Consider the following 15,295-nt stretch of genomic DNA (forward strand, 5'->3'; position numbering starts at 1 on the left):
CTTCCATAGTGGTTGCACCAGTCTGCACTCCCACCAACAATGGAGAAAGGTTCCTTTCTCCCCACAATGGCACCACCATTTGTTATTGTGTGATTTCTTGAAAGCAGCCATTCTTTGTTGGGTGAGGTGAAATCTCAGTGTTGTTTTCATCTGCATCTCTTGAATGACCAGTGATGTGGAACATTTTTTCATATATTTACTTGCTGCTTTTATTTCTTTGAGAAATGTCTGTTCATTTCAGATTCCCATTTTTGAATTGGGTCTTTATATTTGGGGGGGCTGGTTGTTTTGAGTTTTTTATATATTCTAGATAATAGTCCTTTGTCTGAGGAGCAGCTGGTAAAAATTTTTTCCCACATTGTAGGTTGTCTCTTAGTTCTGTTGATGGTTTCTTTTGCAGTGCAGAAGCTTTTTAATAAGATGAGATCCTAGTTGTTCATTCTTTCTTCTAGTTCCCATGCTACTGAGGATTTGTTCATAAAGTCTTTTCCTATGCCAATGTCTTCCAGAATTCTGCCTAACTTATATTCCAGCAAGTTTAGTGTTTTTGTTTTTATATTTAGATCTTTAATGCACTTGGATTTTAATTTAGTTCATGGTGACAGATAAGGGTCTAGTTTTAGTCTTTTGCAGGTTGAGATCCAGTTTTGCCAACACCATTTATTAAAGAGGCTATCTTTCCTCCATTGGGGGCTGTCAGCTCCTTTGTCAAAGATGAGGTAGCTGAGTGCATCTGGAGTTGTTTTTGTGTCTTCCAGTCTGTTCCACTGATCCTCAGGTCTGTTTCTTTGCCAGTACCATCTGTTTTTATCACAGTGGCTTTGTAGTATAGTTTCAGATTGGGAATTGTTAGACCCGCTGCCATGTGTCTGTTGCCTAGGATGGCTTTTGCTATTCTAGGTCTCTTAAGGTTCCAAATGAAATTTTGGATTCTTCTTTATAGTTCTGTGGAGTATAGTGTTGGGATTTCAGTTGGTATGGCATTGAGTCTATATAGCAGTTTTGTTAGTATGGCCATTTTCACTATGTTGATTCTTCCTACCCAGGAACAGGGGACATCTTTCTATTTTCTTATATCCTCCTCAGTCTCTTTTTTCAGAGTGCTGTAGTTTTCAGTGTAGCGGTCTTTTACTTCTTTTGTTAGATTGATTCCTAGATACTTCATTTTTTTGGGATGCTATTGTGAAAGGAATTGTTTCCCTAATTTCTCTCTTAGTGAGTCTGTTATTTGTGTACAAGAAGGTTATTGATTTTTGAGTGATGACCTTGTATCCAGCTACACTGCTACAGGTGTCAAGTAAGTCTAGAAGTCTCTTGGTGGAGTTTTTTGGGTCTTCAATGTACGGTATCATATCATCAGCAAATAATGACAGTTTAACTTCTTCCTTCACTATCTTTTTTGCTTTAATTTCTTTCTCTTGTCTAATTGCTATGGCTGATGTTTCCAGAACTATATAGAAGAGGAATGGTGATAGTGGGCATCCTTGTCTTGTTCCTGATTTTAACGTGAAGGTTTTCAGTTTTTGGCCATTTAATATGATGTTGGCTGTTGGTTTTTCATAGATAGCCTTTATTAAGTTGAGACATAGACCATCTATTGCAATTTTTTGCAGAGTTTTTATCATGAATGGGTGTTGAATTTTGTCAAATGCTTTTTCTGCATCTATCGAGAGGATCATGTGGTTTTTGTCCTTGACTTTGTTAATATAGTGTATTACATTTATTGATTTATGTATGTTGAACCATCCTTGCATCCCTGGAATAAATCCGACTTGGTCAGGATGTATGATCTTGATGATCCTCTGTATTTTGTTTGCTAGTATCTTATTGAGGATTTTTGCATCTATATTCATTAAGGAGATTGGCCTGTAGTTCTCTTTTTTAGTTACATCTTTCCCTGGTTTGGGAATCAAAGTGATATTTGCTTCCAGGAATGAATTTGGAAGTAATGCTTCCCTTTCAATTTCATTGAAAAGTCTGAAGAGTAATGGCAGTAGATCTTCTCTAAATGTCTTGTAAAATTCAGCAGTGAATCCATCAGGACCTGAGCTTTTCCTTGTTGGTAAAGTTTTAATTACATTTTCAATTTCACTGATTTTAATTGGGGTGTTTAAAATGTTTTTATCTTCTTCATTCAACTTTGGTAATTCATAAGTATCTAGAAATCTGTCCATTTCTTCTATGTTTTCCATTTTATTAGCATACAGGTTCTCACAGTATGTATTAATGATCCTCTGGATTTCTGTGGGTAGATAAAGTACTGTAAAGCACTCTGTATTTTCTTATTGTTGTTTTTTGAGACAGGGTCTCACTATGTAGTTGAGACTGACCTGGAACTCACTATGTAGCCCAGGCTGGTCTTGAACTCAGCGATCCTCCTGCCTCAGCTTCCTGAGTGCTGGGATTACAGGCATGCGCCAACACACCCGGCCAGCACTCTGTATTTTCATAACTCTGGAAATTGCGTCTGTATGCAAAGCTGTCTATCCATGAGCTACATTCACAGCCCTATTTTACTATATCTCTATAACATCACAGTTTTTGAGGCAGTGTAAGAAGCACCATACCTTTCCATAATATGTACTTTGTACTGACTCTAGAGCAAATGGGGCAGATAACTTCAATGGTATGGCAGGAAGCTGTACTTACTCTGACCAGTTTTCATTCTAGTTGATTATACTTTCTGACGAGCATCATTGGGTGCGGTAGCATATGCCTATAATCCCAACACTCAGAAGGCTGAGGCAAGAAGATCATTATGAGTGAAACCAGAGGGGTACTGCTTATTGTGCAGGAGTAATATCAATATTAAGGTCTCATAAGAATATGAAGTACTGAGCATATATAGGAGTTCATTGAAATAATTTCTAGAATAAAAAAACAGAAAATGATAGTATATCAAAATCTTTCTCTCTCTGTCTCCCTCCCTCCCTCCGCCACCCCTCTTTCGGACAGGGTCTCACTATGTAGTCCAGTCCTTGAATTCACAAGTTAGCTCAAGTTGACTTTGAATTTAACATCCTCTTGCCTCAATCTCCTGAGTGCTGGGACAAAATCTTTGTACGTTTTAAATTTGGGGAACAGTATGTGAAAATTTATTGCTCTGTTCTGCTGAATTCTATGTATGTTTTTTAAAAAATTTCACAATGAAATGTTTTAAAAATATTTAAGGCTGGTGTGGTGGTGTACACCTGTAATCCCAGGAGTTGGGAGGCTGAGGCAGGAGGATTGCTGTGAATTTGAGGCCAGCCTGGGCTACATAATGAGTTAAGGCCAGCAAGAACCACACAGCTAGACTCTCAAAAATTAAAAAAACACAAAAACAAAAAGCCTTGAATTCTAGTAATTGATTTAACAGTTTTTTTGTGTGTGTGTGCAGACATGAATTTGATGAGGATGGTGGTGCCACATTTGGGCCTTTCTGCTAAATAGATTGTTCCTCTAGCTCAGTAGTTCTCAAACTTGAGTCTGAACCAGAGTTCCCTTGGAAAACTACTTAAAACCTAGGTTGCGGAATTTCATCCCTGAGTTTCTGAGTCAGTGGGTCTGCGTGGTGTGTGTGTGTGTGTGTGTGTGTGTGTGTGTGTTGCATTCCCAACATGGTCCCAGATGATGCTGTTGTCCAGGAACTCCCATAAGAATTACTGCCCCAGCTTAACCTCTCTTCCAAAAGTGATCTAGGATCATTTTTTTACTGTAACCAATTTCATTTTTTATTGTTTTATGTCTATTATGACCTTAACCAACTCTTTCCCTCCCTCCCTCCCTTCCTCCCTTCCATACTGGGGATTGAACCCAGGGCATTTGCACTAAGCTACATCTCCAGCCCTTTTTATTTTTGGTTTTGAGACAAGGTCTTACCGTATCACTAAGTTGCCCATATGGGATTTGAACTTGTGATTATCCTGGCTCAGCCTTCCACAGTGCTGGGATTATATGTGTGTGCCACCATGCCTGGCTTGGATCAATTTCTTAATTAATTCATTAATTAAATTTGGAATAGACTGAGTCAAAATCTTGAGAATTTGGTAACTAAGGCTCTTCACTGTTCCTGACATAGATTTTCAATCTTTTTTTTTTCCTGTTGCTCTGACTCCAGCCATATCAGAATATCTTCTAAACAAGTCATGAATATTCCTTCCTCAGTACCTTTGCCCATGCTATCATCCCTGCATTACACACACACACACACACACACACACACACACACACACACAGAATAACCAAAGTGCAATCCAACTTCCTTCTTTTGCACAAAGCCTCTGTTTCCCCTCTCCCACTGAAACTCTCTCATTTTACATGAATCGTAGTCTGTCCTATAATAATTTTTACTTTTCAAGGAGAGTTAAGAGAGATTTTATTGGAAAAAAGAAGAATAGCTCCTGAATTTCCAAGAGGGACCATGTATGGGGTGGCCCAGTAGTTTTCACTTTATGATTCATTATATGCATGCTTCTGATGAGATCGGGCACATTCAGGGTAGTATGGCTGTAGACTACATGCATCCTTCTGATTTCTTCATTCAACTGTAAATTCAAGTGCAGGGACTATACTTTAAACACACCTTTGTACAGCTCACACACTTGGCCCAGAACTATGTAACTGTCTTAGTTACTTTCTTCATCACTGAGACAAACTACCTGACACCTGTAGCTCAAAGGAGGAGAGGTTTATATTGGTTCATGTTTCAGTCCATAGTCAGCTGGCTCCAAGCCAGGATGGCCTGGCACAGGGGCATTCCAGAGGAATAGCTGCTTATCTCACAGCAGATAGGAAGCATAGAGAGGAGGGGATCTGGGTAGGGAGATAAACGTTTATATTATGCCCCCAGTGATGCGCATCTTCCAACCAGATCCCACCTCCTAATGTCAAGTCAGTCATAAGACCCCATAATCCAATGACCCTCCAAAAGTCCTACCTATGAGCACATAAGGGTTTGGGAGTACATCTAGATTTAAAACCCTGGCATCCAAAAGACTCATGCACATCTCTTCATGCAAATGCACTTATTCCACCTTTAAGAGTTGCCATGATTTTAACTTCCAGGGTTGCCGAAAAGTCCAAGTCCAAAGTCTCCTTTGAGATTTAAGGCAAAGCTTAGCTGTGAACCACTGTAAATATAAAAAAGAAGTTAAACATTGCTGACATACAAAGGCACAAGGTACAAATTCCTGTTCCAAAAGGGAGAAATAGGGGAATAGAAGACAATGGGACCAAATCCCTGAAGAACAAATATTAAATCTCTTAGTTCTATATGCACCACACAGGACAAATTGTGGAAATGAAATGTGAACTCCAGAGTGCTCAGGTGGCTCTTCCCCTATAGCGTTGTGGGTAGTTATAGCCTTCATGGCTTCTCTCCTAGGCTGGTAATGCTCACTCTCTGCAGCTTTCCTCAGATATTTCACATTCCTGCCTTCTCCTACTTCCTGGAGTTTCCAGTGCACTTTTGGCTTCACTGTCACAGCTTCATGCTCTGCCTTTTGAGGGGCACACACCTGGACTCCCAGGCCTTCTGAAATCTAGGTGTACGCCTCTATGAACTTACAAGTCTTACATTCTGTATGCCTGAAAAAACCAGCAGCATATGGTGGGCTCCAAAGTTGGCCACCAGCTTGAGCCAGGCCCTTTTGCCGTATGGCTGCAGAGGCCCCTGAATATCTGAATGGTTCAGCATTGTGAAATGAATCCCTAAGCAGCCATTCTCCAATATGGTACCTAGGGCTCTCTTCTCAAAGCAAACTTTTGCAATTTTGAGACTGTGGAGAGGGAGGCCTTACTGATTCCTGACATGTCTTTTGGCCACTTTTTTCCTAGTCTTGATCCCAACTATTTGGCTTCCATTGATTGATTGATTGCTTTTTTGAGACAGGATCTCACTGTGCAGTTCAATCTGGGCTTGATCTCATTATGTAGTCCAGGCTGGCCTTGAACTCAGAGATGTCCTTCTATCTTAGCTTCCCTAGTGCTGGCATTAAAGGTTGTGCTACCATGCTTGGCTTTGGCTTCTTTTTGTTTGTTTGTTTGTTTGGTACCGGGGATTGAATTTAGGACCTCACACTTGCCAGGCAGGTGCTGTGCTACTGAGATAACAACCCTGGCCCAAGCCAGAGGTTTTTGTTTGTTTGTTAGTTTGTTTTTGTTTTCCATTATGGAGGATTGAACTCGGGACTTTGTACTTGCAAGGCAGGTTTGGCACCACTGAGCTAAATGCCTGGTTCCTGGATTCTCTTTCATGCTAATCTTTTCAGCAACCAATCTCACCTGCTCCAAATTGTTGGCCCTTCCTTTCTGGGAAAACTGAAAATGTTTTAAATGAGCTTTTTGGTCCTGATTTTCAGTATTAAAGAAAAAAAAAAACAGCAAGGAGTATTTATGTTATAGCCCAAGTATTGGGCTGCTTATAAATTTCCTGTGCCACATTAACTAGCCTGCTGTCCTTAATCTCAGTTTCCTGCAGAGTCTCTAGACATGAGCAAGATGTAGACATTTTCCACCAGAGCATTACATACAGGGTCTAAAGTCCACTTGCCAATGGAGTCCTTCCCAACCGTAATCTCCTGAGCATGGTCTTGACTTTCTGCCTTCTTATCTGCATTCTGGTCTTCTGATCTCCAACCAGAATCTCCCATCAAGCTTGGCTTGCAGCATTCTACACTGCTTCTCCAGCCAGTATCTCCAAACCTTTCTAAACTCTTCTTGTAAACCAGTTCTAAAGGCTTCTAAACCACATGGTCAGGTAGCATCACAGCAAGAACCATACTTTTCTGGCACCAAAATCTGTCTCAGCCACTTTCCTTGTCACTGGGACATAATACCTGACACCTGCAATTTAAAGAAGAAAAGGTTTATCTTGGCTCATAATTTGTAGAGGTTTCAGTCCATAGTGGTTCTGAGGCAGGGCAACACAGCAGAGGGAAAGTTGCTCACAGAATGGTGGTGGGAGAGCAGAAAGAGAATGCAGGGCCTGAGAAGGGAAATATAACCTTCCAGGTCATGCCCATAGCGATATACTTCTTGTAGCTAGGCCCACCTTATAATAGCAAGTCAGCTATAATGTTTCCATAATCTAATCACCTTCCAGAGGTCCCACCTCTAATCCCATGGGACTTTGGTGGGGACATCTAGATACATAGCAGTACTCAATAGACAATTTCATTTTCTTCCCCCCCCCATTGAGTGTATTGGTAGACAATTTCATTTTCACCACAACTTTTGGGGAAATTTTCTTTTCTAAGGTAAATGTTAGAAGGACTGCAGATGAAGCTGAGTTGTAGGGTACTTGCCTAGCCTGTGCAAGGTCCTGGGTTCAACCCCAATACTAAAATAAATAAATAAAGTAAATAATGAAATGGAACCTGAAGTCTACAAGTGTACAAGAAGTGTGAGGAGTGAATAGAATCCTAATATCTATATCTAAGTAGTGCTATAAGAATAATTTAATTAATGTTTATACAGGTCTTTGAGATCTTCAGATGAAAGGGGCTTAAAAGAGTTCAGAATTAAAGCCGGGCATGGTGGTGCATGCCCAGCACTCGGGAGGCTGAGGCAAGAGGATGATCACTCTGAGTTCAAGACCAGCCTGGGCTACATAGGGAATTCCAGGTCAGTCTCAACTACACAGTGAGGCCCTGTCTCAAAAAACCAAAACAAACAAACAAAAAAACCAAGAGTTCAGAATTGTTATAATATTATTTAGTCTTTCAAACCTCAGACTCAGTTTTATAGCACTTATCAGGTTTTCTCAGACTGTGACGAGTCCAGGGCTATTCTCTGATAGGCTAAGAAGTGACTTCCCAAGAGTGGGATGTTCAATAAAACAAACTTTAGAATAAGGGTAGAGATCATGAAACTCTGACAAAAATTCTTAGCTCCCTGAGCAAAGGAAAAATTGTCCTTACCATCCTTCAGCAGGGAGTCACTGAATTCTAGGGCTGATTATGTGTGCTTCAGTTCTGATACCATCTACCCTGCTGGCCTCGTGCACAGGCTGTCAGGCCTGTAGAGATGTGGACCAGAGCCTTTCTGTTCAAGTTATTTCGGCTCAAAGTGATTTTGGTCTCCTATATGCTCTTCATGAAGCATTTTGGATTGCTCCCTCTGTCTCTCTTCATCTCTCTCGCTCTCAGAATTGCTCAAATGATTTCCTGATCACCAGTTAAAAATCTGTTGTGACTCAAGCAAGCTAAATAATATTATTTCAACATGTAAGGCTGGGTTTTCTCCAGCCTCCATTTTCCTTGCTAGCAAATAACCTCTCTCCTTTTCTTTTTGCTTTATTCCTTCATCCTTGTTTTAGTTGACTTGGATTGGTACTGTTTTAGCAATAATTCATTAATATAAAAAAGTCTGCTCTGAGTCTAAAGCTGACTGCCTATATAACATAGGAAGAAGAGTTCCAATACTTTCACAGGCCCAGGCAGACATGGATACCATTATAATTAAGCAGTAAATCACAAGATGCTGTTAGAGCATGCTTCAGATGGGCTTGAAAAAGTCAAATGCCCTCATCTGCTAGCAAAAAAGGAAAAAAAAAAAGCAAAGCCAAACTAAATCAGATAAAGCTTATAAAAGATCATAAAGCCACTTCCACACTGTATTTCAAGGAATCAAAAATCCCTTGGACAAAGAGCCAAGGTAATATTAAACAGTAAATGCTAACATACTCCTTAGCAGATCAGGCCAAATCATTTCCTGGCTTGCAAGGGGCAACTTTGGTTAGGCTGAGGGTGAGGTTAGATGATTAGATATCCCTAGACTGCTATGACTGACATGCCAAGAAAGTCTACAATTTAATTAAAACAACAATAACAAAACCCATAAAAAGACTCTATTTCAGACCTTAAATTAGAAACAATAGGATTTTTGTGGCAATTTTTCTGGTTTTATTAAAACACAAATAAAAGGCCTAAAAAGAAATGGCTCATGTGTGCATTTTATTTTATTAGTACATGTTTGAAGTACATAATGATGTATTCATTGTGGGCAGTTGGTACATGTACATAACACATCTTAATTCTCTTTATGGCCTCCTCCCCACTTTTAGGGGTGTGTGTGTGTGTGTGTGTGTAGCTTGGCATTAGCATTGGTGACTGCTCTTTACATGATTGCCTTGCAGTTCTTGGAGGAATTGTTAATTATCTTAGCACAGGAAGATTTATTGCACATTATTATCCCTTCTAGCTCCATGATATTGTGGACCAGAGACTTCCAGGAGCCACTGGGAAGCATGTACTTTGTTTCCTTGTTGCTCCCATAACCCCTGTCAAGATCTAGCCCTTGAATCTTTTCTGCATTTTTTTGTCCACCAGTTATGCTTAATTTTGACATATGAGTCTGACTGGTGCCAGATGAACCTTTTGGTCCTCTTTGTGATGATCACAAGTCTCAGGGTTAAAGTGATGTGGAGTAGGAGATGGCAGCCTCAAGCACAGTCTGTTAGGGATATACATGAACCTTGGATCAGAGCCTTCATGTTTAACATGTGAGCATAGGCAGCACTGAGGAAGACAGGCAGAGAGTCGATGCTTTGAACCCAAATCTGTCATCAAGTAATCTTGCCTTGCAACGCTATGCTCTGGCTTCAGTTGGCATTGTTTCCTTTTATGGCTTATATCTAGATATCCCCTCAAAGCTTCATGCTTTCATAGGTGGGGCTTTTTGGAGGTAGCTAGATCTAAGGTGTGTGAGTGTGGATTAAGGATGTATGAATATGGATTAAGGATGTGATCTTTGGAATAACCCAGAGATTGGTTTGGATAGTTCTGGGTGTGGATAATAGGAAGCTCCACCCTCGGTATGAGTGGTACCAACCAATAGGCTTGCTGGCTCCTGCCTACCCTGCCATGGACTGTTTCTCTTCTGCAATGCCCCTCTGCCATGCTGCCCTGCCGTGGAGCCAGACTACTATGTACTGAAACCTCTATAGACTATGAGGTTTAACTTGTGGGTGTCAGATATTTTATTCTAATGAAAAAGTAACTAAGACAGTCCTTGCAGAGGGTCATTGATATGGACAGTCCTTGATTGCAGACTTTAGAAAACTTAGCAAACAAGTACCAAAGGAGACCTTAATTCTCCATCTCTAGTGCCCTTGAGCCCAATTCAGGATATGTTTCTACAGTTAAAGGAGGAATTTATTATTAATTATAATCTTAATAATTATTAAAACACTCCATGATCATAATCATTGTTAACATATTAATTATATAAATTAAGGGGTTTAATTGTGATATTTCCATATATGTATATAACATACATTGATCACATCCATACATTTTTTTTTTATCACACAAAGGAACGTAAGTGAAGGTGCTGGCACAGGCCTTGTGTCTTCATCTGCATTGGCTTCCCACAGTGTCCTCCACAGCCTGCCTGATCACTGGCTATTTCCATTTACATACATGCAGTCTCTAGACTTGTGCAGATAGTATCAGAACTTCATTATAAAGTCATAATACCAACACTAAAATAGGCTTCATGGAACCCAGACATATAAAGAGAAAGGAAAAGAAAAGGAACCCAGAAGAAATATAGTGAAGGTAAAGTCACAGGGAAGTATCTTGGTTGGGTTTCCTTGCTCAGCAGTTGGAGGTGACCTTGAGGATTCTGGCAGGAAAATGAACCTGAAGATTTACTAGAATGCTCTTTCTCTTCCAGGCCACCAGTTCACCACTAGTAGACAGGCAGCCACTCAGCTTCTCAGAGCTTCCACCTGTCCTCCTGCCACCTGCAGACTTTTGTCTCTTCTGGGCCTTGCTGGTTGCCTGACCAGGCTTGATGCAGTGGAATCAGTCAGATCTGAGTTGAAATTCTGGCTTTGAACTATTATTGGGTAGTAGCTCCTTTAGAAATGGCTTGCCAATCAAAAGTATTCCAGGGACAAGACTAGGCAAAACACAGTATCAAATGTTTATTTGAAAAAATGTGGGGTGAATAGGTATGGGAGAATCCAGCTCTGCAGAGTGAACTTGGGTCAAGCAAAGGAAAAAAGAAAGTAAAAGCAAAACTAAAAGTACACACTACGCCTGAGAAATGCAATGTGGGATATACTGGGATGTCATAATAATGGCTCCGTGTGGCATACCATCTTCTTTTATGCCATCTACACCTTGTAGGAGCTCACAAGAAGTTCTACGTATGGGGTCGTGGGATCTTGTAATTGACAGGTTGTGCTCATTTCCCCAGGGAGCTCCACTGCACTGTATTTCCTATATCAGAACCTTACTGCTATGTGACCTAGATCAGGTTGCTTGACTGTTCTCAGTCTATTTCCACACTTGTAAAACAGAGAAATCTGAGGAAGTTGTGGCTATGATTGTTGTTTATGTCTCAAATCTCTCCCCAGGGTTGTTGTTTTTTTGTTTTGTTCCGGACCTCGCACTTGCCAGGCAAGTGCTGTGTTGCTGAGCTAAATCCTTGGCCTCCAGTGTTTTTTGAAAAAACAAACAAAAAAGCAGATACCTGATCTTGTCTTTTTGGTTCAAAACCTGTTGTCTCTCCTATTTTTTTTTTTTCATACTGGGGATTGAACTCAGGACCTTGTGCTTGCAAGGCAGGCATGGTGCCGAATCCCCAGCCCTTGTCTCTCCCTTTGGATGAAGTCCAGCTATCTCACAGTCTGTCATTAAGAGCCCTGTCTACCTCTCCAGCCATTGACTTCTACAGCTACCATGGCTTCCCCATGTTCTGCACATACTTTATGCAGTAATGGCAGATGTTTCCATTCTGTTTGTGTACATACGAGCAGTGAGAGAGGGAGAAATGGTTTTCTTTTACTTACTCAGCGTCTTCCTTCAGTGTATACTCATTCAAAACCCAACACCTCTCTCTCCTTCACTTTCCCTTCACTCCCTCTCTCCTGTGTAACCTTGGGTATATGTGCCCAAGTGTCCTGTGTGGAGCATTTATTGGTCTGAGATATTCTAAAGATGAATTTTTAAATTATGGTTTTAGAGCACTGGGAGAGTAAATCCTCCCCTCTTTTATTTATTTTTTAAATGACTTAGATTTAATCATAGGGAGAAAACTAAATGGAAAGCTCACAATAGAGAAGAATGACATGTCAGTGCCTTTTGCAAATTGAGCTGGGACTAAAGGGCCTGGGGACTGCCCCTCAACCTGATTCCTTCCAAAAAAGACACCCACAGTGCTCCTGGCACACTGGCTCAGGAAAAGGGGAGACTGCTCATCTGTGTGCTGAAGTCGCCTTGTCCCCCATTCACTTGTGGCCAGCATCAGGAGCCCTGCCTTGCTGGCTTTGATCATCATCCTTCTTTTTGTGTCCTGAGACAATGTCATCAATCCTCAGCAGCAGAACTGCCATTTCCACTGCTGTCTTGCATGTTTGCAGCTTGACGGCCAAAGGCTCCCATATGCCCAGCTCCTTCACATCCACCAAAGCCTCTGACTCCCCATATATACCGCAGGTCTTATAGCCTTCCTGCATGTGTTTGGCCTGAAGGGAGGGCAGTAGGTTGATGGTGCTGGCCCCACAGTTCTGGATAAGGGTTCAGGGATGATCTCCAGAGCCTGGGCCATAGCCCTGTAGGGCCACTGCTCCACGCCAGTCATGGCCTTGGACTTTCCTGTCAAGGCATGGGCCACCGCCATCTCAGAGTCCCCATCTCCTGGCACCATCTGAGGAGGAGGAGAACATTGCAGCACACTTGCGTAGTGTCCTGCAGGTTCCGCTCTACTTACTTCTGAGTCTCTTTGCTGGCTCCTCTGAGGAGGGTGGTGCAGGCCTTGGGGTCTTTGCACTCAGTGATGAATGTAAAGGTTTTGTCTCCAATTTCTTGATTTCCAGCAGGCTTGCTCCTGCCCTGACATCATTTTCTCTCAGCTCGTGTGTCTCCTGGACTCTGGATAGCTGTGATATTGGCCTGTAAGAGATAGTGCTGACCTAAATCTGAGATGCTCTTCTCTGTGATGACTGTGTCAGGCTTAAACTGGATGATGTCCTTGCAGAGCTACTGGATATACTCTTCTTCCATCTGGAGGATTTGAGCAAAGTCTTCCTCTCATGTAATTTCAGTGTCCATCTGGCTTTCTCCTTTTTTGTATTCCAGAGAAGAATCCAGCAGCACAATTCAAGGGTTCTTTATATAGTGTCTCATTTGTGAATGGGTCACATCCTTGTTATTCATGACACCATGTATTATGTATGAGTCTTCAATGACGCTCACAGGTATCTTTTCCACCTTTGCATATTTTTTATGTCAAATTTCTTTCCAACCATTCTTGAACTATATGGTCTTGACAGCAACCAGGGCAAAGTTATAAGCCAAAGAAGACCACAGGCTGATTACTTTCATAATAATAGAGCTTTTTTTTTTTTTTTTGGTTTTTTGAGACAGGTTCTCACTATGTAGTTGAGACTGACCTGGAACTCACTATGTAGCCCAGGCTGGTCTTGAACTCACAGCAATCCTCCTGCCTCAACCTCCCAAGTGCAGGGATTACAAGTGTGTGCCACCATGCCCGGCAATAATGGAGCTACTGATGATGTTTAGCATCATATAATGGTTATTGACATCAACAGGGGTGATGATTTTCTTTAGAGTGCTGATCATATCGTCCAGTGCCTTGCAGTAAGCACTGATCACCACTGTTGGGTGCATCTGCTGCTCTAGGAAATGTTCAGTCATAGACAACATCTCTCCTGCAAGAATAATTATGGATGTAGTCTCATTTCCAATCTCTTCATCTTCTGTCTGGCAAATTCAATCACTGACTTGGCTGCTGGATGCTGGACTTGACTCTCTTGAGTAGCAGCATTGCCGTCATTGGTCATCACAATGCCTCCCACTGGATTCCAAAGCATTTTCATCATGTATTGGGTCCCAAACATGTTCAAATAATATCTGCAATAGATTTAGCAGCATTGATGTTTCCAGATTGAACTTTTCTCCCAGATTCACGCTTTGTATTCTGGCTGAGCATGAGCATGGGACATTGGCCCATCATGGTGGTGTGATGCAGAGCCAGGTACCCAGAGCTGGGGGAACTGGCAGAACCTTCTGGGGAGAGAGAGAGAGAAAGAGAGTCCCTCTTTTATCTTGGTGTCTCCCTGTCTAGTTCCTTTTACACCTCTGTTCTGTACTCAGGAGGCAAGAAATACATGGTTGTTAAACTGATTTGTATGATCACAAGTCTCTAAATCTTCAGCATGAGCCATGATAGATATAGATTTTCATCTCTGTACAGTAAATTCCTTTGTAGTTGTTGCCTTTGCACATGAACATGAAGAGGACAAGTAATACAGTTGTGTTCAGTTATTAGCTTATCTTTCAAGTGGCAGAAAGAAGAAAGACCAAGCTCACTAGAATTGGTCCTGATGGTGAGAACATATGTAATAGAGTGGGTTTGGATGGTATGTGCAGAAAAAATGTATATGTTTGTGTTAGTTGGCTTTCTGGAACTATCAAAAATGCATGAGGCAATTAGCTTTCAAAGAGAAAAGGTTTGTTTTGGGTCATATTCTAGAGGTCCTGGATGTGCAAGAGGGTGATGAAGGTTACAGTGCAAAACAGCAAATCACTCACCTCATGGTCAGAAAGCAAAAAGGAAGAATAAGGGTTGAGGTCTGTTTTAGTCAACAGGATTTGGCAAGGGAATACATTAAATACAGGACACATAATTTCTAAGATTATATTATGATAATTACCCAAAGAGTCAAATGCAAAGGAATGCAAGAGATTAGCCACACTAGAAACCCAAAGGGTTCAGCTAAGTGCCTGGATCCCAGCAGTTTTCCATACAGGTCCAGCTAAAGGCTTAGAGTCCAAAGCAATGTTCTTCTCGAGTCCAGCCAGTGGCCTAGAGCCCACAGCAGTCTCATGCTTGTCTGTATTGAGGATCTGCACCTGGAAGGCTCAAAGGTCAATGGTAAGAGCCAGAAAATCTATGGGATGAAGGATTTGTGTCACCAAGCCGAGGGATTCACATTGGAGCCAGGAAGTGATGCTCATGGTAAGGATCAGAGCTCCCCTCATGAAAGCAGCAGCCACTCCCAGTGACAGAAAGGACCTGAGCTCCTCCTCTGATAAGAACAGTCTAGTTCGCATCAGGAAAACCATCCACAGCAAGCTTCTCCTACAAAATCAAGATCTTCCTCCCCAGTTCTTTTTTTATGGCTATTGGTAACAATCTTCAGGTGGATCTTCCACACCCAGATCATACTGATTCAGTTCAGTTGGGCCTTACAAGTTGCCCATTAGTCAACCCACTACAGGTTCCCACCTCCCAAAGGACCCGGCACTGTTCCCAGAACCTCCCCTCGGACTAAGTCTTG

The 15,295-nt window shown here is 41.6% G+C and overlaps 1 pseudogene; it reads right to left on the reverse strand.

Moving 5' to 3' along the window:
- Positions 1-12,095: 12,095 nt before the first annotated feature.
- LOC104854600 lies at positions 12,096-14,068 on the reverse strand (annotated as a pseudogene).
- Positions 14,069-15,295: the final 1,227 nt, after the last annotated feature.

Source organism: Fukomys damarensis, unplaced genomic scaffold, assembly GCF_012274545.1.
Source record: "Fukomys damarensis isolate Sample0158 unplaced genomic scaffold, DMR_v1.0_HiC HiC_scaffold_11, whole genome shotgun sequence".
In the NCBI taxonomy this organism is placed as follows: domain Eukaryota; kingdom Metazoa; phylum Chordata; class Mammalia; order Rodentia; family Bathyergidae; genus Fukomys; species Fukomys damarensis.